The 24,083-nt window shown below is 45.6% G+C and overlaps 18 non-coding genes across 18 annotated transcripts; all 18 read right to left on the reverse strand.

Moving 5' to 3' along the window:
* Positions 1-335: 335 nt before the first annotated feature.
* On the reverse strand, positions 336-526 carry LOC141208930 (U2 spliceosomal RNA). The gene has a single exon (XR_012279140.1). It is a non-coding gene; the product is annotated as a U2 spliceosomal RNA (small nuclear RNA).
* A 2,088-nt stretch (positions 527-2,614) lies between these two features.
* LOC141210077 (U2 spliceosomal RNA) lies at positions 2,615-2,805 on the reverse strand. The gene has a single exon (XR_012280257.1). It is a non-coding gene; the product is annotated as a U2 spliceosomal RNA (small nuclear RNA).
* Positions 2,806-3,924: 1,119 nt separating this feature from the next.
* Positions 3,925-4,115, reverse strand: LOC141210079 (U2 spliceosomal RNA). Its single transcript, XR_012280258.1, has one exon. It is a non-coding gene; the product is annotated as a U2 spliceosomal RNA (small nuclear RNA).
* Positions 4,116-5,234: 1,119 nt separating this feature from the next.
* LOC141208931 (U2 spliceosomal RNA) lies at positions 5,235-5,425 on the reverse strand. The gene has a single exon (XR_012279141.1). It is a non-coding gene; the product is annotated as a U2 spliceosomal RNA (small nuclear RNA).
* A 1,122-nt stretch (positions 5,426-6,547) lies between these two features.
* Positions 6,548-6,738, reverse strand: LOC141208932 (U2 spliceosomal RNA). The gene has a single exon (XR_012279142.1). It is a non-coding gene; the product is annotated as a U2 spliceosomal RNA (small nuclear RNA).
* A 1,127-nt stretch (positions 6,739-7,865) lies between these two features.
* Positions 7,866-8,056, reverse strand: LOC141208933 (U2 spliceosomal RNA). The gene has a single exon (XR_012279143.1). It is a non-coding gene; the product is annotated as a U2 spliceosomal RNA (small nuclear RNA).
* A 1,120-nt stretch (positions 8,057-9,176) lies between these two features.
* Positions 9,177-9,367, reverse strand: LOC141208934 (U2 spliceosomal RNA). Its single transcript, XR_012279144.1, has one exon. It is a non-coding gene; the product is annotated as a U2 spliceosomal RNA (small nuclear RNA).
* Positions 9,368-10,486: 1,119 nt separating this feature from the next.
* Positions 10,487-10,677, reverse strand: LOC141208935 (U2 spliceosomal RNA). The gene has a single exon (XR_012279145.1). It is a non-coding gene; the product is annotated as a U2 spliceosomal RNA (small nuclear RNA).
* Positions 10,678-11,798: 1,121 nt separating this feature from the next.
* LOC141210432 (U2 spliceosomal RNA) lies at positions 11,799-11,988 on the reverse strand. The gene has a single exon (XR_012280600.1). It is a non-coding gene; the product is annotated as a U2 spliceosomal RNA (small nuclear RNA).
* Positions 11,989-13,106: 1,118 nt separating this feature from the next.
* LOC141208936 (U2 spliceosomal RNA) lies at positions 13,107-13,297 on the reverse strand. The gene has a single exon (XR_012279146.1). It is a non-coding gene; the product is annotated as a U2 spliceosomal RNA (small nuclear RNA).
* Positions 13,298-14,417: 1,120 nt separating this feature from the next.
* Positions 14,418-14,608, reverse strand: LOC141210391 (U2 spliceosomal RNA). Its single transcript, XR_012280562.1, has one exon. It is a non-coding gene; the product is annotated as a U2 spliceosomal RNA (small nuclear RNA).
* Positions 14,609-15,729: 1,121 nt separating this feature from the next.
* LOC141208937 (U2 spliceosomal RNA) lies at positions 15,730-15,920 on the reverse strand. Its single transcript, XR_012279147.1, has one exon. It is a non-coding gene; the product is annotated as a U2 spliceosomal RNA (small nuclear RNA).
* A 1,121-nt stretch (positions 15,921-17,041) lies between these two features.
* LOC141210034 (U2 spliceosomal RNA) lies at positions 17,042-17,232 on the reverse strand. Its single transcript, XR_012280214.1, has one exon. It is a non-coding gene; the product is annotated as a U2 spliceosomal RNA (small nuclear RNA).
* A 1,121-nt stretch (positions 17,233-18,353) lies between these two features.
* Positions 18,354-18,544, reverse strand: LOC141209899 (U2 spliceosomal RNA). Its single transcript, XR_012280087.1, has one exon. It is a non-coding gene; the product is annotated as a U2 spliceosomal RNA (small nuclear RNA).
* Positions 18,545-19,667: 1,123 nt separating this feature from the next.
* On the reverse strand, positions 19,668-19,858 carry LOC141208939 (U2 spliceosomal RNA). Its single transcript, XR_012279149.1, has one exon. It is a non-coding gene; the product is annotated as a U2 spliceosomal RNA (small nuclear RNA).
* Positions 19,859-20,972: 1,114 nt separating this feature from the next.
* Positions 20,973-21,163, reverse strand: LOC141208940 (U2 spliceosomal RNA). The gene has a single exon (XR_012279150.1). It is a non-coding gene; the product is annotated as a U2 spliceosomal RNA (small nuclear RNA).
* A 1,121-nt stretch (positions 21,164-22,284) lies between these two features.
* On the reverse strand, positions 22,285-22,475 carry LOC141208941 (U2 spliceosomal RNA). The gene has a single exon (XR_012279151.1). It is a non-coding gene; the product is annotated as a U2 spliceosomal RNA (small nuclear RNA).
* A 1,119-nt stretch (positions 22,476-23,594) lies between these two features.
* On the reverse strand, positions 23,595-23,785 carry LOC141208942 (U2 spliceosomal RNA). Its single transcript, XR_012279152.1, has one exon. It is a non-coding gene; the product is annotated as a U2 spliceosomal RNA (small nuclear RNA).
* Positions 23,786-24,083: the final 298 nt, after the last annotated feature.

The following is a 24,083-nucleotide window of genomic DNA, read 5'->3' on the forward strand; positions in this document are numbered from 1 at the left end:
CAATTATATTGTGCAGCTTATCTCACCACCTGTAGTTATTTAGGTGAAAGCTCCAAAATGCTTGCCTAATATGTCTGTTTATCCAAAAGGAAGTATAGAGGGAGAGCTAGATAGATAGCATTGCATTACATTACATTACATGGCAATGCAATGCACAGTTGCTGAAGTTGAACCAAAATGAGCTTGTCATCTGGCTTCTGCAACTTTTAACATGAAAAATCCAATGAGGAGAAGAAAAGCAAAGCCAAAGAGTCCATCCCAAAATCCGACAAACAAGCAAAATGAACAAAAAGCATTGAATTCAATTCTTTCTGATTTTAGAAACTGCATTAAAGAAGGGGTGCACCGGTCCTGGAGATACTGCAATACCAGGTCAATGCGTGGAGTGGACAGAGCAAGCTCTTTTTCCATCTCCCTGTTCTAAAAATCCATTTAATATATGGTCCCCAGATAGGGGACGTATCAGATATTAAACTGATAAGAACAGATACTACACTTGATCTTAGCCAAAAGGCCGAGAAGCGATAACCAGAATTGGTTTCCGACTACGGTGCCACCCAAGGATTCTGAAAAGTCCATTTGTGGAGATGGCCACCTGGACTCCCGTTAAGAAGACATGCTGTCAACCTCTAGATCCAGGGCCGGCTCCAGGTTTTTCTGGGCCCCGGGCGAAACAGTCTCAGTGGACCCTTTTAACACATACACGATTCATGATGCACAGATACGGCGGAGAAATATATATATAGTACACAGCCCCCTCATCCTTCACATATGCAGACATGCGCACGCACACACAGTACGCAGACATGCACACACGGTACGCAGACACGTACACATACAGACAAAGACATATTTTTACACAAATTCTTAAAGACCTATATAAAACAGACAAATATATATACACAGTCATACACACTGACAATCACATACATGCACTCACACAGACCCATTACAAGTATTTTTAATATGGGGATTGAGGAAGCCTCACTCACCTGTCCCCGGTCCAGTGTCCTGTCCAGCAGCTCCTCAGGTATGGGGCAGTGCAGGGCCCCCGGCGTGTCACAGACTTCATGGCCCTGGACCATCAGAGGGGCGCACTTGCGGTCGGGTCCGGGCCGCTCCCCCCCATCTGTGCAGGAGCTCCGCTCCGACGGTGTTTGATGGCACTCCCCCAGACATGGCCGCGCGCTGTGCGACTGTGTCTGCTAGTAATGACGCGGCAGGGGCGACACACAAGCACAATTAAAGGTGCAGTGCCGTCGACCCTGCCGCGTCATTACTAGCAGACACAGCCTGACAGCGCGCGGCCATTTCTGGGACTGGGGGAGTGCCGGCAATCAAGCAGCGCCTGCGTCACTGAATAGGTGCCGAAGATGCGGCCATGGCCCCGACTGTGAGTGGGCGGGTGGGTGTGTGAGCCTGGCCCCGACAGTGAGTGAGTGGGCGGGCGGGTGTGTGGGCCGGGCCCCGACAGTGAGTGAGTGGGCGGGCGGGTGTGTGGGCGGTGGGCCCCGACAGTGAGTGGGCGGCTGGGCCCCTCTGATTTTCCAGGGCCCCGGCACTTGCCCGGGTACGCCGGGTGCTGACGCCGGCCCTGTCTAGATCCCTCATATGCCTGCACTTTTCGGCTTGCTGCTGCTGCAATCCACGCGTTTTAGATCTGCATAACTCCACCTCTTTTAGCACAGTACCCTCAACCCCCGGCTGTTCCCACCCGCCTCAACACCGTTGGAAGGGAGGAGAACCAATTAAGGCGGGGGGGGGTGGAACGAGCAGCTGTCTACCCTTAGCAGGAGGGTTGCTGATTAATTACCTCTCCTGCTGCTGCTGCTGCTGGCTGTCCAGCAGCAGACTGAAGGTGGCTGCTGCTGTGCGCAGGTATATAAAGGCTCAGAGCCTATTATGACACGCGCAGCCAGCGTTCCATTGCCACATTCCGTCTACTGCAGGCGGGATACCTGGATGGCTGAATGTCACTGAGAAGCTCACAGAGACCGCCATAAGCAACAGTTTAAAAGAATGCCACAGACTAATCAACCAAACTTTTTGGGTTGGTTTCTCTTTTATAGTCTGCAGGCATTAAATGAAAGAAGTCAGTGTTCCAGCAGAGGGAGACAACGTTTCAGAAAAGGCATTGTAGCAAACCAAAAAAGAAATTTTAAGCGCAGCAGAGTAACCAGCTCACATACCTGTTAGCTCAGGTGAGTTTAAAAGGCTGCTGTTGATAACAAGGGCATTTGCTAAATAGATGGTGTGTGTGCAACAATATACTGAAAGGTCAATTATATTGTGCAGCTTATCTCACCACCTGTAGTTATTTAGGTGAAAGCTCCAAAATGCTTGCCTAATATGTCTGTTTATCCAAAAGGAAGTATAGAGGGAGAGCTAGATAGATAGCATTGCATTACATTACATTACATGGCAATGCAATGCACAGTTGCTGAAGTTGAACCAAAATGAGCTTGTCATCTGGCTTCTGCAACTTTTAACATGAAAAATCCAATGAGGAGAAGAAAAGCAAAGCCAAAGAGTCCATCCCAAAATCCGACAAACAAGCAAAATGAACAAAAAGCATTGAATTCAACTTTTTCTGATTTTAGAAACTGCATTAAAGAAGGGGTGCACCGGTCCTGGAGATACTGCAATACCAGGTCAATGCGTGGAGTGGACAGAGCAAGCTCTTTTTCCATCTCCCTGTTCTAAAAGTCCATTTAATATATGGTCCCCAGATAGGGGACGTATCAGATATTAAACTGATAAGAACAGATACTACACTTGATCTTAGCCAAAAGGCCGAGAAGCGATAACCAGAATTGGTTTCCGACTACGGTGCCACCCAAGGATTCTGAAAAGTTCATTTGTGGAGATGGCCACCTGGACTCCCGTTAAGAAGACATGCTGTCAACCTCTAGATCCCTCACATGCCTGCACTTTTCGGCTTGCTGCTGCTGCAATCCACGCGTTTTAGATCTGCATAACTCCACCTCTTTTAGCACAGTACCCTCAACCCCCGGCTGTTCCCACCCGCCTCAACACCGTTGGAAGGGAGGAGAACCAATTAAGGCGGGGGGGGGTGGAACGAGCAGCTGTTTACCCTTAGCAGGAGGGTTGCTGATTAATTACCTCTACTGCTGCTGCTGCTGCTGGCTGTCCAGCAGCAGACTGAAGGTGGCTGCTGCTGTGCGCAGGTATATAAAGGCTCAGAGCCTATTATGACACGCGCAGCCAGCGTTCCATTGCCACATTCCGTCTACTGCAGGCGGGATACCTGGATGGCTGAATGTCACTGAGAAGCTCACAGAGACCGCCATAAGCAACAGTTTAAAAGAATGCCACAGACTAATCAACCAAACTTTTTGGGTTGGTTTCTCTTTTATAGTCTGCAGGCATTAAATGAAAGAAGTCAGTGTTCCAGCAGAGGGAGACAACGTTTCAGAAAAGGCATTGTAGCAAACCAAAAAAGAAATTTTAAGCGCAGCAGAGTAACCAGCTCACATACCTGTTAGCTCAGGTGAGTTTAAAAGGCTGCTGTTGATAACAAGGGCATTTGCTAAATAGATGGTGTGTGTGCAACAATATACTGAAAGGTCAATTATATTGTGCAGCTTATCTCACCACCTGTAGTTATTTAGGTGAAAGCTCCAAAATGCTTGCCTAATATGTCTGTTTATCCAAAAGGAAGTATAGAGGGAGAGCTAGATAGATAGCATTGCATTACATTACATTACATGGCAATGCAATGCACAGTTGCTGAAGTTGAACCAAAATGAGCTTGTCATCTGGCTTCTGCAACTTTTAACATGAAAAATCCAATGAGGAGAAGAAAAGCAAAGCCAAAGAGTCCATCCCAAAATCCGACAAACAAGCAAAATGAACAAAAAGCATTGAATTCAACTTTTTCTGATTTTAGAAACTGCATTAAAGAAGGGGTGCACCGGTCCTGGAGATACTGCAATACCAGGTCAATGCGTGGAGTGGACAGAGCAAGCTCTTTTTCCATCTCCCTGTTCTAAAAGTCCATTTAATATATGGTCCCCAGATAGGGGACGTATCAGATATTAAACTGATAAGAACAGATACTACACTTGATCTTAGCCAAAAGGCCGAGAAGCGATAACCAGAATTGGTTTCCGACTACGGTGCCACCCAAGGATTCTGAAAAGTTCATTTGTGGAGATGGCCACCTGGACTCCCGTTAAGAAGACATGCTGTCAACCTCTAGATCCCTCACATGCCTGCACTTTTCGGCTTGCTGCTGCTGCAATCCACGCGTTTTAGATCTGCATAACTCCACCTCTTTTAGCACAGTACCCTCAACCCCCGGCTGTTCCCACCCGCCTCAACACCGTTGGAAGGGAGGAGAACCAATTAAGGCGGGGGGGGGTGGAACGAGCAGCTGTTTACCCTTAGCAGGAGGGTTGCTGATTAATTACCTCTACTGCTGCTGCTGCTGCTGGCTGTCCAGCAGCAGACTGAAGGTGGCTGCTGCTGTGCGCAGGTATATAAAGGCTCAGAGCCTATTATGACACGCGCAGCCAGCGTTCCATTGCCACATTCCGTCTACTGCAGGCGGGATACCTGGATGGCTGAATGTCACTGAGAAGCTCACAGAGACCGCCATAAGCAACAGTTTAAAAGAATGCCACAGACTAATCAACCAAACTTTTTGGGTTGGTTTCTCTTTTATAGTCTGCAGGCATTAAATGAAAGAAGTCAGTGTTCCAGCAGAGGGAGACAACGTTTCAGAAAAGGCATTGTAGCAAACCAAAAAAGAAATTTTAAGCGCAGCAGAGTAACCAGCTCACATACCTGTTAGCTCAGGTGAGTTTAAAAGGCTGCTGTTGATAACAAGGGCATTTGCTAAATAGATGGTGTGTGTGCAACAATATACTGAAAGGTCAATTATATTGTGCAGCTTATCTCACCACCTGTAGTTATTTAGGTGAAAGCTCCAAAATGCTTGCCTAATATGTCTGTTTATCCAAAAGGAAGTATAGAGGGAGAGCTAGATAGATAGCATTGCATTACATTACATTACATGGCAATGCAATGCACAGTTGCTGAAGTTGAACCAAAATGAGCTTGTCATCTGGCTTCTGCAACTTTTAACATGAAAAATCCAATGAGGAGAAGAAAAGCAAAGCCAAAGAGTCCATCCCAAAATCCGACAAACAAGCAAAATGAACAAAAAGCATTGAATTCAATTCTTTCTGATTTTAGAAACTGCATTAAAGAAGGGGTGCACCGGTCCTGGAGATACTGCAATACCAGGTCAATGCGTGGAGTGGACAGAGCAAGCTCTTTTTCCATCTCCCTGTTCTAAAAATCCATTTAATATATGGTCCCCAGATAGGGGACGTATCAGATATTAAACTGATAAGAACAGATACTACACTTGATCTTAGCCAAAAGGCCGAGAAGCGATAACCAGAATTGGTTTCCGACTACGGTGCCACCCAAGGATTCTGAAAAGTCCATTTGTGGAGATGGCCACCTGGACTCCCGTTAAGAAGACATGCTGTCAACCTCTAGATCCCTCACATGCCTGCACTTTTCGGCTTGCTGCTGCTGCAATCCACGCGTTTTAGATCTGCATAACTCCACCTCTTTTAGCACAGTACCCTCAACCCCCGGCTGTTCCCACCCGCCTCAACACCGTTGGAAGGGAGGAGAACCAATTAAGGCGGGGGGGGGGGGTGGAACGAGCAGCTGTCTACCCTTAGCAGGAGGGTTGCTGATTAATTACCTCTCCTGCTGCTGCTGCTGCTGGCTGTCCAGCAGCAGACTGAAGGTGGCTGCTGCTGTGCGCAGGTATATAAAGGCTCAGAGCCTATTATGACACGCGCAGCCAGCGTTCCATTGCCACATTCCGTCTACTGCAGGCGGGATACCTGGATGGCTGAATGTCACTGAGAAGCTCACAGAGACCGCCATAAGCAACAGTTTAAAAGAATGCCACAGACTAATCAACCAAACTTTTTGGGTTGGTTTCTCTTTTATAGTCTGCAGGCATTAAATGAAAGAAGTCAGTGTTCCAGCAGAGGGAGACAACGTTTCAGAAAAGGCATTGTAGCAAACCAAAAAAGAAATTTTAAGCGCAGCAGAGTAACCAGCTCACATACCTGTTAGCTCAGGTGAGTTTAAAAGGCTGCTGTTGATAACAAGGGCATTTGCTAAATAGATGGTGTGTGTGCAACAATATACTGAAAGGTCAATTATATTGTGCAGCTTATCTCACCACCTGTAGTTATTTAGGTGAAAGCTCCAAAATGCTTGCCTAATATGTCTGTTTATCCAAAAGGAAGTATAGAGGGAGAGCTAGATAGATAGCATTGCATTACATTACATTACATGGCAATGCAATGCACAGTTGCTGAAGTTGAACCAAAATGAGCTTGTCATCTGGCTTCTGCAACTTTTAACATGAAAAATCCAATGAGGAGAAGAAAAGCAAAGCCAAAGAGTCCATCCCAAAATCCGACAAACAAGCAAAATGAACAAAAAGCATTGAATTCAATTCTTTCTGATTTTAGAAACTGCATTAAAGAAGGGGTGCACCGGTCCTGGAGATACTGCAATACCAGGTCAATGCGTGGAGTGGACAGAGCAAGCTCTTTTTCCATCTCCCTGTTCTAAAAATCCATTTAATATATGGTCCCCAGATAGGGGACGTATCAGATATTAAACTGATAAGAACAGATACTACACTTGATCTTAGCCAAAAGGCCGAGAAGCGATAACCAGAATTGGTTTCCGACTACGGTGCCACCCAAGGATTCTGAAAAGTCCATTTGTGGAGATGGCCACCTGGACTCCCGTTAAGAAGACATGCTGTCAACCTCTAGATCCCTCACATGCCTGCACTTTTCGGCTTGCTGCTGCTGCAATCCACGCGTTTTAGATCTGCATAACTCCACCTCTTTTAGCACAGTACCCTCAACCCCCGGCTGTTCCCACCCGCCTCAACACCGTTGGAAGGGAGGAGAACCAATTAAGGCGGGGGGGGGGGGGGGGGTGGAACGAGCAGCTGTCTACCCTTAGCAGGAGGGTTGCTGATTAATTACCTCTCCTGCTGCTGCTGCTGCTGGCTGTCCAGCAGCAGACTGAAGGTGGCTGCTGCTGTGCGCAGGTATATAAAGGCTCAGAGCCTATTATGACACGCGCAGCCAGCGTTCCATTGCCACATTCCGTCTACTGCAGGCGGGATACCTGGATGGCTGAATGTCACTGAGAAGCTCACAGAGACCGCCATAAGCAACAGTTTAAAAGAATGCCACAGACTAATCAACCAAACTTTTTGGGTTGGTTTCTCTTTTATAGTCTGCAGGCATTAAATGAAAGAAGTCAGTGTTCCAGCAGAGGGAGACAACGTTTCAGAAAAGGCATTGTAGCAAACCAAAAAAGAAATTTTAAGCGCAGCAGAGTAACCAGCTCACATACCTGTTAGCTCAGGTGAGTTTAAAAGGCTGCTGTTGATAACAAGGGCATTTGCTAAATAGATGGTGTGTGTGCAACAATATACTGAAAGGTCAATTATATTGTGCAGCTTATCTCACCACCTGTAGTTATTTAGGTGAAAGCTCCAAAATGCTTGCCTAATATGTCTGTTTATCCAAAAGGAAGTATAGAGGGAGAGCTAGATAGATAGCATTGCATTACATTACATTACTTGGCAATGCAATGCACAGTTGCTGAAGTTGAACCAAAATGAGCTTGTCATCTGGCTTCTGCAACTTTTAACATGAAAAATCCAATGAGGAGAAGAAAAGCAAAGCCAAAGAGTCCATCCCAAAATCCGACAAACAAGCAAAATGAACAAAAAGCATTGAATTCAATTCTTTCTGATTTTAGAAACTGCATTAAAGAAGGGGTGCACCGGTCCTGGAGATACTGCAATACCAGGTCAATGCGTGGAGTGGACAGAGCAAGCTCTTTTTCCATCTCCCTGTTCTAAAAATCCATTTAATATATGGTCCCCAGATAGGGGACGTATCAGATATTAAACTGATAAGAACAGATACTACACTTGATCTTAGCCAAAAGGCCGAGAAGCGATAACCAGAATTGGTTTCCGACTACGGTGCCACCCAAGGATTCTGAAAAGTCCATTTGTGGAGATGGCCACCTGGACTCCCGTTAAGAAGACATGCTGTCAACCTCTAGATCCCTCACATGCCTGCACTTTTCGGCTTGCTGCTGCTGCAATCCACGCGTTTTAGATCTGCATAACTCCACCTCTTTTAGCACAGTACCCTCAACCCCCGGCTGTTCCCACCCGCCTCAACACCGTTGGAAGGGAGGAGAACCAATTAAGGCGGGGGGGGGGTGGAACGAGCAGCTGTCTACCCTTAGCAGGAGGGTTGCTGATTAATTACCTCTCCTGCTGCTGCTGCTGCTGGCTGTCCAGCAGCAGACTGAAGGTGGCTGCTGCTGTGCGCAGGTATATAAAGGCTCAGAGCCTATTATGACACGCGCAGCCAGCGTTCCATTGCCACATTCCGTCTACTGCAGGCGGGATACCTGGATGGCTGAATGTCACTGAGAAGCTCACAGAGACCGCCATAAGCAACAGTTTAAAAGAATGCCACAGACTAATCAACCAAACTTTTTGGGTTGGTTTCTCTTTTATAGTCTGCAGGCATTAAATGAAAGAAGTCAGTGTTCCAGCAGAGGGAGACAACGTTTCAGAAAAGGCATTGTAGCAAACCAAAAAAGAAATTTTAAGCGCAGCAGAGTAACCAGCTCACATACCTGTTAGCTCAGGTGAGTTTAAAAGGCTGCTGTTGATAACAAGGGCATTTGCTAAATAGATGGTGTGTGTGCAACAATATACTGAAAGGTCAATTATATTGTGCAGCTTATCTCACCACCTGTAGTTATTTAGGTGAAAGCTCCAAAATGCTTGCCTAATATGTCTGTTTATCCAAAAGGAAGTATAGAGGGAGAGCTAGATAGATAGCATTGCATTACATTACATTACATGGCAATGCAATGCACAGTTGCTGAAGTTGAACCAAAATGAGCTTGTCATCTGGCTTCTGCAACTTTTAACATGAAAAATCCAATGAGGAGAAGAAAAGCAAAGCCAAAGAGTCCATCCCAAAATCCGACAAACAAGCAAAATGAACAAAAAGCATTGAATTCAATTCTTTCTGATTTTAGAAACTGCATTAAAGAAGGGGTGCACCGGTCCTGGAGATACTGCAATACCAGGTCAATGCGTGGAGTGGACAGAGCAAGCTCTTTTTCCATCTCCCTGTTCTAAAAATCCATTTAATATATGGTCCCCAGATAGGGGACGTATCAGATATTAAACTGATAAGAACAGATACTACACTTGATCTTAGCCAAAAGGCCGAGAAGCGATAACCAGAATTGGTTTCCGACTACGGTGCCACCCAAGGATTCTGAAAAGTCCATTTGTGGAGATGGCCACCTGGACTCCCGTTAAGAAGACATGCTGTCAACCTCTAGATCCCTCACATGCCTGCACTTTTCGGCTTGCTGCTGCTGCAATCCACGCGTTTTAGATCTGCATAACTCCACCTCTTTTAGCACAGTACCCTCAACCCCCGGCTGTTCCCACCCGCCTCAACACCGTTGGAAGGGAGGAGAACCAATTAAGGCGGGGGGGGGTGGAACGAGCAGCTGTCTACCCTTAGCAGGAGGGTTGCTGATTAATTACCTCTCCTGCTGCTGCTGCTGCTGGCTGTCCAGCAGCAGACTGAAGGTGGCTGCTGCTGTGCGCAGGTATATAAAGGCTCAGAGCCTATTATGACACGCGCAGCCAGCGTTCCATTGCCACATTCCGTCTACTGCAGGCGGGATACCTGGATGGCTGAATGTCACTGAGAAGCTCACAGAGACCGCCATAAGCAACAGTTTAAAAGAATGCCACAGACTAATCAACCAAACTTTTTGGGTTGGTTTCTCTTTTATAGTCTGCAGGCATTAAATGAAAGAAGTCAGTGTTCCAGCAGAGGGAGACAACGTTTCAGAAAAGGCATTGTAGCAAACCAAAAAAGAAATTTTAAGCGCAGCAGAGTAACCAGCTCACATACCTGTTAGCTCAGGTGAGTTTAAAAGGCTGCTGTTGATAACAAGGGCATTTGCTAAATAGATGGTGTGTGTGCAACAATATACTGAAAGGTCAATTATATTGTGCAGCTTATCTCACCACCTGTAGTTATTTAGGTGAAAGCTCCAAAATGCTTGCCTAATATGTCTGTTTATCCAAAAGGAAGTATAGAGGGAGAGCTAGATAGATAGCATTGCATTACATTACATTACATGGCAATGCAATGCACAGTTGCTGAAGTTGAACCAAAATGAGCTTGTCATCTGGCTTCTGCAACTTTTAACATGAAAAATCCAATGAGGAGAAGAAAAGCAAAGCCAAAGAGTCCATCCCAAAATCCGACAAACAAGCAAAATGAACAAAAAGCATTGAATTCAATTCTTTCTGATTTTAGAAACTGCATTAAAGAAGGGGTGCACCGGTCCTGGAGATACTGCAATACCAGGTCAATGCGTGGAGTGGACAGAGCAAGCTCTTTTTCCATCTCCCTGTTCTAAAAATCCATTTAATATATGGTCCCCAGATAGGGGACGTATCAGATATTAAACTGATAAGAACAGATACTACACTTGATCTTAGCCAAAAGGCCGAGAAGCGATAACCAGAATTGGTTTCCGACTACGGTGCCACCCAAGGATTCTGAAAAGTCCATTTGTGGAGATGGCCACCTGGACTCCCGTTAAGAAGACATGCTGTCAACCTCTAGATCCCTCACATGCCTGCACTTTTCGGCTTGCTGCTGCTGCAATCCACGCGTTTTAGATCTGCATAACTCCACCTCTTTTAGCACAGTACCCTCAACCCCCGGCTGTTCCCACCCGCCTCAACACCGTTGGAAGGGAGGAGAACAAATTAAGGCGGGGGGGGGGGTGGAACGAGCAGCTGTCTACCCTTAGCAGGAGGGTTGCTGATTAATTACCTCTCCTGCTGCTGCTGCTGCTGGCTGTCCAGCAGCAGACTGAAGGTGGCTGCTGCTGTGCGCAGGTATATAAAGGCTCAGAGCCTATTATGACACGCGCAGCCAGCGTTCCATTGCCACATTCCGTCTACTGCAGGCGGGATACCTGGATGGCTGAATGTCACTGAGAAGCTCACAGAGACCGCCATAAGCAACAGTTTAAAAGAATGCCACAGACTAATCAACCAAACTTTTTGGGTTGGTTTCTCTTTTATAGTCTGCAGGCATTAAATGAAAGAAGTCAGTGTTCCAGCAGAGGGAGACAACGTTTCAGAAAAGGCATTGTAGCAAACCAAAAAAGAAATTTTAAGCGCAGCAGAGTAACCAGCTCACATACCTGTTAGCTCAGGTGAGTTTAAAAGGCTGCTGTTGATAACAAGGGCATTTGCTAAATAGATGGTGTGTGTGCAACAATATACTGAAAGGTCAATTATATTGTGCAGCTTATCTCACCACCTGTAGTTATTTAGGTGAAAGCTCCAAAATGCTTGCCTAATATGTCTGTTTATCCAAAAGGAAGTATAGAGGGAGAGCTAGATAGATAGCATTGCATTACATTACATTACATGGCAATGCAATGCACAGTTGCTGAAGTTGAACCAAAATGAGCTTGTCATCTGGCTTCTGCAACTTTTAACATGAAAAATCCAATGAGGAGAAGAAAAGCAAAGCCAAAGAGTCCATCTCAAAATCCGACAAACAAGCAAAATGAACAAAAAGCATTGAATTCAATTCTTTCTGATTTTAGAAACTGCATTAAAGAAGGGGTGCACCGGTCCTGGAGATACTGCAATACCAGGTCAATGCGTGGAGTGGACAGAGCAAGCTCTTTTTCCATCTCCCTGTTCTAAAAATCCATTTAATATATGGTCCCAGATAGGGGACGTATCAGATATTAAACTGATAAGAACAGATACTACACTTGATCTTAGCCAAAAGGCCGAGAAGCGATAACCAGAATTGGTTTCCGACTACGGTGCCACCCAAGGATTCTGAAAAGTCCATTTGTGGAGATGGCCACCTGGACTCCCGTTAAGAAGACATGCTGTCAACCTCTAGATCCCTCACATGCCTGCACTTTTCGGCTTGCTGCTGCTGCAATCCACGCGTTTTAGATCTGCATAACTCCACCTCTTTTAGCACAGTACCCTCAACCCCCGGCTGTTCCCACCCGCCTCAACACCGTTGGAAGGGAGGAGAACCAATTAAGGCGGGGGGGGGGGTGGAACGAGCAGCTGTCTACCCTTAGCAGGAGGGTTGCTGATTAATTACCTCTCCTGCTGCTGCTGCTGGCTGTCCAGCAGCAGACTGAAGGTGGCTGCTGCTGTGCGCAGGTATATAAAGGCTCAGAGCCTATTATGACACGCGCAGCCAGCGTTCCATTGCCACATTCCGTCTACTGCAGGCGGGATACCTGGATGGCTGAATGTCACTGAGAAGCTCACAGAGACCGCCATAAGCAACAGTTTAAAAGAATGCCACAGACTAATCAACCAAACTTTTTGGGTTGGTTTCTCTTTTATAGTCTGCAGGCATTAAATGAAAGAAGTCAGTGTTCCAGCAGAGGGAGACAACGTTTCAGAAAAGGCATTGTAGCAAACCAAAAAAGAAATTTTAAGCGCAGCAGAGTAACCAGCTCACATACCTGTTAGCTCAGGTGAGTTTAAAAGGCTGCTGTTGATAACAAGGGCATTTGCTAAATAGATGGTGTGTGTGCAACAATATACTGAAAGGTCAATTATATTGTGCAGCTTATCTCACCACCTGTAGTTATTTAGGTGAAAGCTCCAAAATGCTTGCCTAATATGTCTGTTTATCCAAAAGGAAGTATAGAGGGAGAGCTAGATAGATAGCATTGCATTACATTACATTACATGGCAATGCAATGCACAGTTGCTGAAGTTGAACCAAAATGAGCTTGTCATCTGGCTTCTGCAACTTTTAACATGAAAAATCCAATGAGGAGAAGAAAAGCAAAGCCAAAGAGTCCATCCCAAAATCCGACAAACAAGCAAAATGAACAAAAAGCATTGAATTCAATTCTTTCTGATTTTAGAAACTGCATTAAAGAAGGGGTGCACCGGTCCTGGAGATACTGCAATACCAGGTCAATGCGTGGAGTGGACAGAGCAAGCTCTTTTTCCATCTCCCTGTTCTAAAAATCCATTTAATATATGGTCCCCAGATAGGGGACGTATCAGATATTAAACTGATAAGAACAGATACTACACTTGATCTTAGCCAAAAGGCCGAGAAGCGATAACCAGAATTGGTTTCCGACTACGGTGCCACCCAAGGATTCTGAAAAGTCCATTTGTGGAGATGGCCACCTGGACTCCCGTTAAGAAGACATGCTGTCAACCTCTAGATCCCTCACATGCCTGCACTTTTCGGCTTGCTGCTGCTGCAATCCACGCGTTTTAGATCTGCATAACTCCACCTCTTTTAGCACAGTACCCTCAACCCCCGGCTGTTCCCACCCGCCTCAACACCGTTGGAAGGGAGGAGAACCAATTAAGGCGGGGGGGGGGTGGAACGAGCAGCTGTCTACCCTTAGCAGGAGGGTTGCTGATTAATTACCTCTCCTGCTGCTGCTGCTGCTGTCTGTCCAGCAGCAGACTGAAGGTGGCTGCTGCTGTGCGCAGGTATATAAAGGCTCAGAGCCTATTATGACACGCGCAGCCAGCGTTCCATTGCCACATTCCGTCTACTGCAGGCGGGATACCTGGATGGCTGAATGTCACTGAGAAGCTCACAGAGACCGCCATAAGCAACAGTTTAAAAGAATGCCACAGACTAATCAACCAAACTTTTTGGGTTGGTTTCTCTTTTATAGTCTGCAGGCATTAAATGAAAGAAGTCAGTGTTCCAGCAGAGGGAGACAACGTTTCAGAAAAGGCATTGTAGCAAACCAAAAAAGAAATTTTAAGCGCAGCAGAGTAACCAGCTCACATACCTGTTAGCTCAGGTGAGTTTAAAAGGCTGCTGTTGATAACAAGGGCATTTGCTAAATAGATGGTGTGTGTGCAACAATATACTGAAAGGTCAATTATATTGTGCAGCTTATCTCACCGCCTGTAGTTATTTAGGTGAAAGCTCCAAAATGCTTGCCTAATATGTCTGTTTATCCAAAAGGAAGTATAGAGGGAGAGCTAGATAGATAGCATTGCATTACATTACATTACATGGCAATGCAATGCACAGTTGCTGAAGTTGAACCAAAATGAGCTTGTCATCTGGCTTCTGCAACTTTTAACATGAAAAATCCAATGAGGAGAAGAAAAGCAAAGCCAAAGAGTCCATCCCAAAATCCGACAAACAAGCAAAATGAACAAAAAGCATTGAATTCAATTCTTTCTGATTTTAGAAACTGCATTAAAGAAGGGGTGCACCGGTCCTGGAGATACTGCAATACCAGGTCAATGCGTGGAGTGGACAGAGCAAGCTCTTTTTCCATCTCCCTGTTCTAAAAATCCATTTAATATATGGTCCCCAGATAGGGGACGTATCAGATATTAAACTGATAAGAAGAGATACTACACTTGATCTTAGCCAAAAGGCCGAGAAGCGATAACCAGAATTGGTTTCCGACTACGGTGCCACCCAAGGATTCTGAAAAGTCCATTTGTGGAGATGGCCACCTGGACTCCCGTTAAGAAGACATGCTGTCAACCTCTAGATCCCTCACATGCCTGCACTTTTCGGCTTGCTGCTGCTGCAATCCACGCGTTTTAGATCTGCATAACTCCACCTCTTTTAGCACAGTACCCTCAACCCCCGGCTGTTCCCACCCGCCTCAACACCGTTGGAAGGGAGGAGAACCAATTAAGGCGGGGGGGGGGGTGGAACGAGCAGCTGTCTACCCTTAGCAGGAGGGTTGCTGATTAATTACCTCTCCTGCTGCTGCTGCTGCTGTCTGTCCAGCAGCAGACTGAAGGTGGCTGCTGCTGTGCGCAGGTATATAAAGGCTCAGAGCCTATTATGACACGCGCAGCCAGCGTTCCATTGCCACATTCCGTCTACTGCAGGCGGGATACCTGGATGGCTGAATGTCACTGAGAAGCTCACAGAGACCGCCATAAGCAACAGTTTAAAAGAATGCCACAGACTAATCAACCAAACTTTTTGGGTTGGTTTCTCTTTTATAGTCTGCAGGCATTAAATGAAAGAAGTCAGTGTTCCAGCAGAGGGAGACAACGTTTCAGAAAAGGCATTGTAGCAAACCAAAAAAGAAATTTTAAGCGCAGCAGAGTAACCAGCTCACATACCTGTTAGCTCAGGTGAGTTTAAAAGGCTGCTGTTGATAACAAGGGCATTTGCTAAATAGATGGTGTGTGTGCAACAATATACTGAAAGGTCAATTATATTGTGCAGCTTATCTCACCACCTGTAGTTATTTAGGTGAAAGCTCCAAAATGCTTGCCTAATATGTCTGTTTATCCAAAAGGAAGTATAGAGGGAGAGCTAGATAGATAGCATTGCATTACATTACATTACATGGCAATGCAATGCACAGTTGCTGAAGTTGAACCAAAATGAGCTTGTCATCTGGCTTCTGCAACTTTTAACATGAAAAATCCAATGAGGAGAAGAAAAGCAAAGCCAAAGAGTCCATCCCAAAATCCGACAAACAAGCAAAATGAACAAAAAGCATTGAATTCAATTCTTTCTGATTTTAGAAACTGCATTAAAGAAGGGGTGCACCGGTCCTGGAGATACTGCAATACCAGGTCAATGCGTGGAGTGGACAGAGCAAGCTCTTTTTCCATCTCCCTGTTCTAAAAATCCATTTAATATATGGTCCCCAGATAGGGGACGTATCAGATATTAAACTGATAAGAACAGATACTACACTTGATCTTAGCCAAAAGGCCGAGAAGCGATAACCAGAATTGGTTTCCGACTACGGTGCCACCCAAGGATTCTGAAAAGTCCATTTGTGGAGATGGCCACCTGGACTCCCGTTAAGAAGACATGCTGTCAACCTCTAGATCCCTCACATGCCTGCACTTTTCGGCTTGCTGCTGCTGCAATCCACGCGTTTTAGATCTGCATAACTCCACCTCTTTTAGCACAGTACCCTCAACCCCCGGCTGTTCCCACCCGCCTCAACACCGTTGGAAGGGAGGAGAACCAATTAAGGCGGGGGGGGGGGTGGAACGAGCAGCTGTCTACCCTTAGCAGGAGGGTTGCTGATTAATTACCTCTCCTGCTGCTGCTGCTGCTGGCTGTCCAGCAGCAGACTGAAGGTGGCTGCTGCTGTGCGCAGGTATATAAAGGCTCAGAGCCTATTATGACACGCGCAGCCAGCGTTCCATTGCCACATTCCGTCTACTGCAGGCGGGATACCTGGATGGCTGAATGTCACTGAGAAGCTCACAGAGACCGCCATAAGCAACAGTTTAAAAGAATGCCACAGACTAATCAACCAAACTTTTTGGGTTGGTTTCTCTTTTATAGTCTGCAGGCATTAAATGAAAGAAGTCAGTGTTCCAGCAGAGGGAGACAACGTTTCAGAAAAGGCATTGTAGCAAACCAAAAAAGAAATTTTAAGCGCAGCAGAGTAACCAGCTCACATACCTGTTAGCTCAGGTGAGTTTAAAAGGCTGCTGTTGATAACAAGGGCATTTGCTAAATAGATGGTGTGTGTGCAACAATATACTGAAACGTCAATTATATTGTGCAGCTTATCTCACCACCTGTAGTTATTTAGGTGAAAGCTCCAAAATGCTTGCCTAATATGTCTGTTTATCCAAAAGGAAGTATAGAGGGAGAGCTAGATAGATAGCATTGCATTACATTACATTACATGGCAATGCAATGCACAGTTGCTGAAGTTGAACCAAAATGAGCTTGTCATCTGGCTTCTGCAACTTTTAACATGAAAAATCCAATGAGGAGAAGAAAAGCAAAGCCAAAGAGTCCATCCCAAAATCCGACAAACAAGCAAAATGAACAAAAAGCATTGAATTCAATTCTTTCTGATTTTAGAAACTGCATTAAAGAAGGGGTGCACCGGTCCTGGAGATACTGCAATACCAGGTCAATGCGTGGAGTGGACAGAGCATGCTCTTTTTCCATCTCCCTGTTCTAAAAATCCATTTAATATATGGTCCCCAGATAGGGGACGTATCAGATATTAAACTGATAAGAACAGATACTACACTTGATCTTAGCCAAAAGGCCGAGAAGCGATAACCAGAATTGGTTTCCGACTACGGTGCCACCCAAGGATTCTGAAAAGTCCATTTGTGGAGATGGCCACCTGGACTCCCGTTAAGAAGACATGCTGTCAACCTCTAGATCCCTCACATGCCTGCACTTTTCGGCTTGCTGCTGCTGCAATCCACGCGTTTTAGATCTGCATAACTCCACCTCTTTTAGCACAGTACCCTCAACCCCCGGCTGTTCCCACCCGCCTCAACACCGTTGGAAGGGAGGAGAACCAATTAAGGCGGGGGGGGGGGTGGAACGAGCAGCTGTCTACCCTTAGCAGGAGGGTTGCTGATTAATTACCTCTCCTGCTGCTGCTGCTGCTGACTGTCCAGCAGCAGACTGAAGGTGGCTGCTGCTGTGCGCAGGTATATAAAAGCTCAGAGCCTATTATGACACGCGCAGCCAGCGTTCCATTGCCACATTCCGTCTACTGCAGGCGGGATACCTGGATGGCTGAATGTCACTGAGAAGCTCACAGAGACCGCCATAAGCAACAGTTTAAAAGAATGCCACAGACTAATCAACCAAACTTTTTGGGTTGGTTTCTCTTTTATAGTCTGCAGGCATTAAATGAAAGAAGTCAGTGTTCCAGCAGAGGGAGACAACGTTTCAGAAAAGGCATTGTAGCAAACCAAAAAAGAAATTTTAAGCGCAGCAGAGTAACCAGCTCACATACCTGTTAGCTCAGGTGAGTTTAAAAGGCTGCTGTTGATAACAAGGGCATTTGCTAAATAGATGGTGTGTGTGCAACAATATACTGAAAGGTCAATTATATTGTGCAGCTTATCTCACCACCTGTAGTTATTTAGGTGAAAGCTCCAAAATGCTTGCCTAATATGTCTGTTTATCCAAAAGGAAGTATAGAGGGAGAGCTAGATAGATAGCATTGCATTACATTACATTACATGGCAATGCAATGCACAGTTGCTGAAGTTGAACCAAAATGAGCTTGTCATCTGGCTTCTGCAACTTTTAACATGAAAAATCCAATGAGGAGAAGAAAAGCAAAGCCAAAGAGTCCATCCCAAAATCCGACAAACAAGCAAAATGAACAAAAAGCATTGAATTCAATTCTTTCTGATTTTAGAAACTGCATTAAAGTAGGGGTGCACCGGTCCTGGAGATACTGCAATACCAGGTCAATGCGTGGAGTGGACAGAGCAAGCTCTTTTTCCATCTCCCTGTTCTAAAAATCCATTTAATATATGGTCCCCAGATAGGGGACGTATCAGATATTAAACTGATAAGAACAGATACTACACTTGATCTTAGCCAAAAGGCCGAGAAGCGATAACCAGAATTGGTTTCCGACTACGGTGCCACCCAAGGATTCTGAAAAGTCCATTTGTGGAGATGGCCACCTGGACTCCCGTTAAGAAGACATGCTGTCAACCTCTAGATCCCTCACATGCCTGCACTTTTCGGCTTGCTGCTGCTGCAATCCACGCGTTTTAGATCTGCATAACTCCACCTCTTTTAGCACAGTACCCTCAACCCCCGGCTGTTCCCACCCGCCTCAACACCGTTGGAAGGGAGGAGAACCAATTAAGGCGGGGGGGGGGGGGTGGAACGAGCAGCTGTCTACCCTTAGCAGGAGGGTTGCTGATTAATTACCTCTCCTGCTGCTGCTGCTGCTGTCTGTCCAGCAGCAGACTGAAGGTGGCTGCTGCTGTGCGCAGGTATATAAAGGCTCAGAGCCTATTATGACACGCGCAGCCAGCGTTCCATTGCCACATTCCGTCTACTGCAGGCGGGATACCTGGATGGCTGAATGTCACTGAGAAGCTCACAGAGACCGCCATAAGCAACAGTTTAAAAGAATGCCACAGACTAATCAACCAAACTTTTTGGGTTGGTTTCTCTTTTATAGTCTGCAGGCATTAAATGAAAGAAGTCAGTGTTCCAGCAGAGGGAGACAACGTTTCAGAAAAGGCATTGTAGCAAACCAAAAAAGAAATTTTAAGCGCAGCAGAGTAACCAGCTCACATACCTGTTAGCTCAGGTGAGTTTAAAAGGCTGCTGTTGATAACAAGGGCATTTGCTAAATAGATGGTGTGTGTGCAACAATATACTGAAAGGTCAATTATATTGTGCAGCTTATCTCACCGCCTGTAGTTATTTAGGTGAAAGCTCCAAAATGCTTGCCTAATATGTCTGTTTATCCAAAAGGAAGTATAGAGGGAGAGCTAGATAGATAGCATTGCATTACATTACATTACATGGCAATGCAATGCACAGTTGCTGAAGTTGAACCAAAATGAGCTTGTCATCTGGCTTCTGCAACTTTTAACATGAAAAATCCAATGAGGAGAAGAAAAGCAAAGCCAAAGAGTCCATCCCAAAATCCGACAAACAAGCAAAATGAACAAAAAGCATTGAATTCAATTCTTTCTGATTTTAGAAACTGCATTAAAGAAGGGGTGCACCGGTCCTGGAGATACTGCAATACCAGGTCAATGCGTGGAGTGGACAGAGCAAGCTCTTTTTCCATCTCCCTGTTCTAAAAATCCATTTAATATATGGTCCCCAGATAGGGGACGTATCAGATATTAAACTGATAAGAACAGATACTACACTTGATCTTAGCCAAAAGGCCGAGAAGCGATAACCAGAATTGGTTTCCGACTACGGTGCCACCCAAGGATTCTGAAAAGTCCATTTGTGGAGATGGCCACCTGGACTCCCGTTAAGAAGACATGCTGTCAACCTCTAGATCCCTCACATGCCTGCACTTTTCGGCTTGCTGCTGCTGCAATCCACGCGTTTTAGATCTGCATAACTCCACCTCTTTTAGCACAGTACCCTCAACCCCCGGCTGTTCCCACCCGCCTCAACACCGTTGGAAGGGAGGAGAACCAATTAAGGCGGGGGGGGGGTGGAACGAGCAGCTGTCTACCCTTAGCAGGAGGGTTGCTGATTAATTACCTCTCCTGCTGCTGCTGTCTGTCCAGCAGCAGACTGAAGGTGGCTGCTGCTGTGCGCAGGTATATAAAGGCTCAGAGCCTATTATGACACGCGCAGCCAGCGTTCCATTGCCACATTCCGTCTACTGCAGGCGGGATACCTGGATGGCTGAATGTCACTGAGAAGCTCACAGAGACCGCCATAAGCAACAGTTTAAAAGAATGCCACAGACTAATCAACCAAACTTTTTGGGTTGGTTTCTCTTTTATAGTCTGCAGGCATTAAATGAAAGAAGTCAGTGTTCCAGCAGAGGGAGACAACGTTTCAGAAAAGGCATTGTAGCAAACCAAAAAAGAAATTTTAAGCGCAGCAGAGTAACCAGCTCACATACCTGTTAGCTCAGGTGAGTTTAAAAGGCTGCTGTTGATAACAAGGGCATTTGCTAAATAGATGGTGTGTGTGCAACAATATACTGAAAGGTCAATTATATTGTGCAGCTTATCTCACCACCTGTAGTTATTTAGGTGAAAGCTCCAAAATGCTTGCCTAATATGTCTGTTTATCCAAAAGGAAGTATAGAGGGAGAGCTAGATAGATAGCATTGCATTACATTACATTACATGGCAATGCAATGCACAGTTGCTGAAGTTGAACCAAAATGAGCTTGTCATCTGGCTTCTGCAACTTTTAACATGAAAAATCCAATGAGGAGAAGAAAAGCAAAGCCAAAGAGTCCATCCCAAAATCCGACAAACAAGCAAAATGAACAAAAAGCATTGAATTCAATTCTTTCTGATTTTAGAAACTGCATTAAAGAAGGGGTGCACCGGTCCTGGAGATACTGCAATACCAGGTCAATGCGTGGAGTGGACAGAGCAAGCTCTTTTTCCATCTCCCTGTTCTAAAAATCCATTTAATATATGGTCCCCAGATAGGGGACGTATCAGATATTAAACTGATAAGAACAGATACTACACTTGATCTTAGCCAAAAGGCCGAGAAGCGATAACCAGAATTGGTTTCCGACTACGGTGCCACCCAAGGATTCTGAAAAGTCCATTTGTGGAGATGGCCACCTGGACTCCCGTTAAGAAGACATGCTGTCAACCTCTAGATCCCTCACATGCCTGCACTTTTCGGCTTGCTGCTGCTGCAATCCACGCGTTTTAGATCTGCATAACTCCACCTCTTTTAGCACAGTACCCTCAACCCCCGGCTGTTCCCACCCGCCTCAACACCGTTGGAAGGGAGGAGAACCAATTAAGGCGGGGGGGGGGGTGGAACGAGCAGCTGTCTACCCTTAGCAGGAGGGTTGCTGATTAATTACCTCTCCTGCTGCTGCTGCTGCTGACTGTCCAGCAGCAGACTGAAGGTGGCTGCTGCTGTGCGCAGGTATATAAAAGCTCAGAGCCTATTATGACACGCGCAGCCAGCGTTCCATTGCCACATTCCGTCTACTGCAGGCGGGATACCTGGATGGCTGAATGTCACTGAGAAGCTCACAGAGACCGCCATAAGCAACAGTTTAAAAGAATGCCACAGACTAATCAACCAAACTTTTTGGGTTGGTTTCTCTTTTATAGTCTGCAGGCATTAAATGAAAGAAGTCAGTGTTCCAGCAGAGGGAGACAACGTTTCAGAAAAGGCATTGTAGCAAACCAAAAAAGAAATTTTAAGCGCAGCAGAGTAACCAGCTCACATACCTGTTAGCTCAGGTGAGTTTAAAAGGCTGCTGTTGATAACAAGGGCATTTGCTAAATAGATGGTGTGTGTGCAACAATATACTGAAAGGTCAATTATATTGTGCAGCTTATCTCACCACCTGTAGTTATTTAGGTGAAAGCTCCAAAATGCTTGCCTAATATGTCTGTTTATCCAAAAGGAAGTATAGAGGGAGAGCTAGATAGATAGCATTGCATTACATTACATTACATGGCAATGCAATGCACAGTTGCTGAAGTTGAACCAAAATGAGCTTGTCATCTGGCTTCTGCAACTTTTAACATGAAAAATCCAATGAGGAGAAGAAAAGCAAAGCCAAAGAGTCCATCCCAAAATCCGACAAACAAGCAAAATGAACAAAAAGCATTGAATTCAATTCTTTCTGATTTTAGAAACTGCATTAAAGAAGGGGTGCACCGGTCCTGGAGATACTGCAATACCAGGTCAATGCGTGGAGTGGACAGAGCAAGCTCTTTTTCCATCTCCCTGTTCTAAAAATCCATTTAATATATGGTCCCCAGATAGGGGACGTATCAGATATTAAACTGATAAGAACAGATACTACACTTGATCTTAGCCAAAAGGCCGAGAAGCGATAACCAGAATTGGTTTCCGACTACGGTGCCACCCAAGGATTCTGAAAAGTCCATTTGTGGAGATGGCCACCTGGACTCCCGTTAAGAAGACATGCTGTCAACCTCTAGATCCCTCACATGCCTGCACTTTTCGGCTTGCTGCTGCTGCAATCCACGCGTTTTAGATCTGCATAACTCCACCTCTTTTAGCACAGTACCCTCAACCCCCGGCTGTTCCCACCCGCCTCAACACCGTTGGAAGGGAGGAGAACCAATTAAGGCGGGGGGGGGTGGAACGAGCAGCTGTCTACCCTTAGCAGGAGGGTTGCTGATTAATTACCTCTCCTGCTGCTGCTGCTGCTGACTGTCCAGCAGCAGACTGAAGGTGGCTGCTGCTGTGCGCAGGTATATAAAAGCTCAGAGCCTATTATGACACGCGCAGCCAGCGTTCCATTGCCACATTCCGTCTACTGCAGGCGGGATACCTGGATGGCTGAATGTCACTGAGAAGCTCACAGAGACCGCCATAAGCAACAGTTTAAAAGAATGCCACAGACTAATCAACCAAACTTTTTGGGTTGGTTTCTCTTTTATAGTCTGCAGGCATTAAATGAAAGAAGTCAGTGTTCCAGCAGAGGGAGACAACGTTTCAGAAAAGGCATTGTAGCAAACCAAAAAAGAAATTTTAAGCGCAGCAGAGTAACCAGCTCACATACCTGTTAGCTCAGGTGAGTTTAAAAGGCTGCTGTTGATAACAAGGGCATTTGCTAAATAGATGGTGTGTGTGCAACAATATACTGAAAGGTCAATTATATTGTGCAGCTTATCTCACCACCTGTAGTTATTTAGGTGAAAGCTCCAAAATGCTTGCCTAATATGTCTGTTTATCCAAAAGGAAGTATAGAGGGAGAGCTAGATAGATAGCATTGCATTACATTACATTACATGGCAATGCAATGCACAGTTGCTGAAGTTGAACCAAAATGAGCTTGTCATCTGGCTTCTGCAACTTTTAACATGAAAAATCCAATGAGGAGAAGAAAAGCAAAGCCAAAGAGTCCATCCCAAAATCCGACAAACAAGCAAAATGAACAAAAAGCATTGAATTCAATTCTTTCTGATTTTAGAAACTGCATTAAAGAAGGGGTGCACCGGTCCTGGAGATACTGCAATACCAGGTCAATGCGTGGAGTGGACAGAGCAAGCTCTTTTTCCATCTCCCTGTTCTAAAAATCCATTTAATATATGGTCCCCAGATAGGGGACGTATCAGATATTAAACTGATAAGAACAGATACTACACTTGATCTTAGCCAAAAGGCCGAGAAGCGATAACCAGAATTGGTTTCCGACTACGGTGCCACCCAAGGATTCTGAAAAGTCCATTTGTGGAGATGGCCACCTGGACTCCCGTTAAGAAGACATGCTGTCAACCTCTAGATCCCTCACATGCCTGCACTTTTCGGCTTGCTGCTGCTGCAATCCACGCGTTTTAGATCTGCATAACTCCACCTCTTTTAACACAGTACCCTCAACCCCCGACTGTTCCCACCCGCCTCAACACGGTTGGAAGGGAGGAGAACCAATTAAGGCGGGGGGGGGGTGGAACGAGCAGCTGTCTACCCTTAGCA

The sequence above is a fragment of the Phyllobates terribilis genome, unplaced genomic scaffold, assembly GCF_046119375.1.
Source record: "Phyllobates terribilis strain yellow unplaced genomic scaffold, ASM4611937v1 Scaffold_169__1_contigs__length_4117513, whole genome shotgun sequence".
NCBI classification, from domain to species: Eukaryota; Metazoa; Chordata; class Amphibia; order Anura; family Dendrobatidae; genus Phyllobates; species Phyllobates terribilis.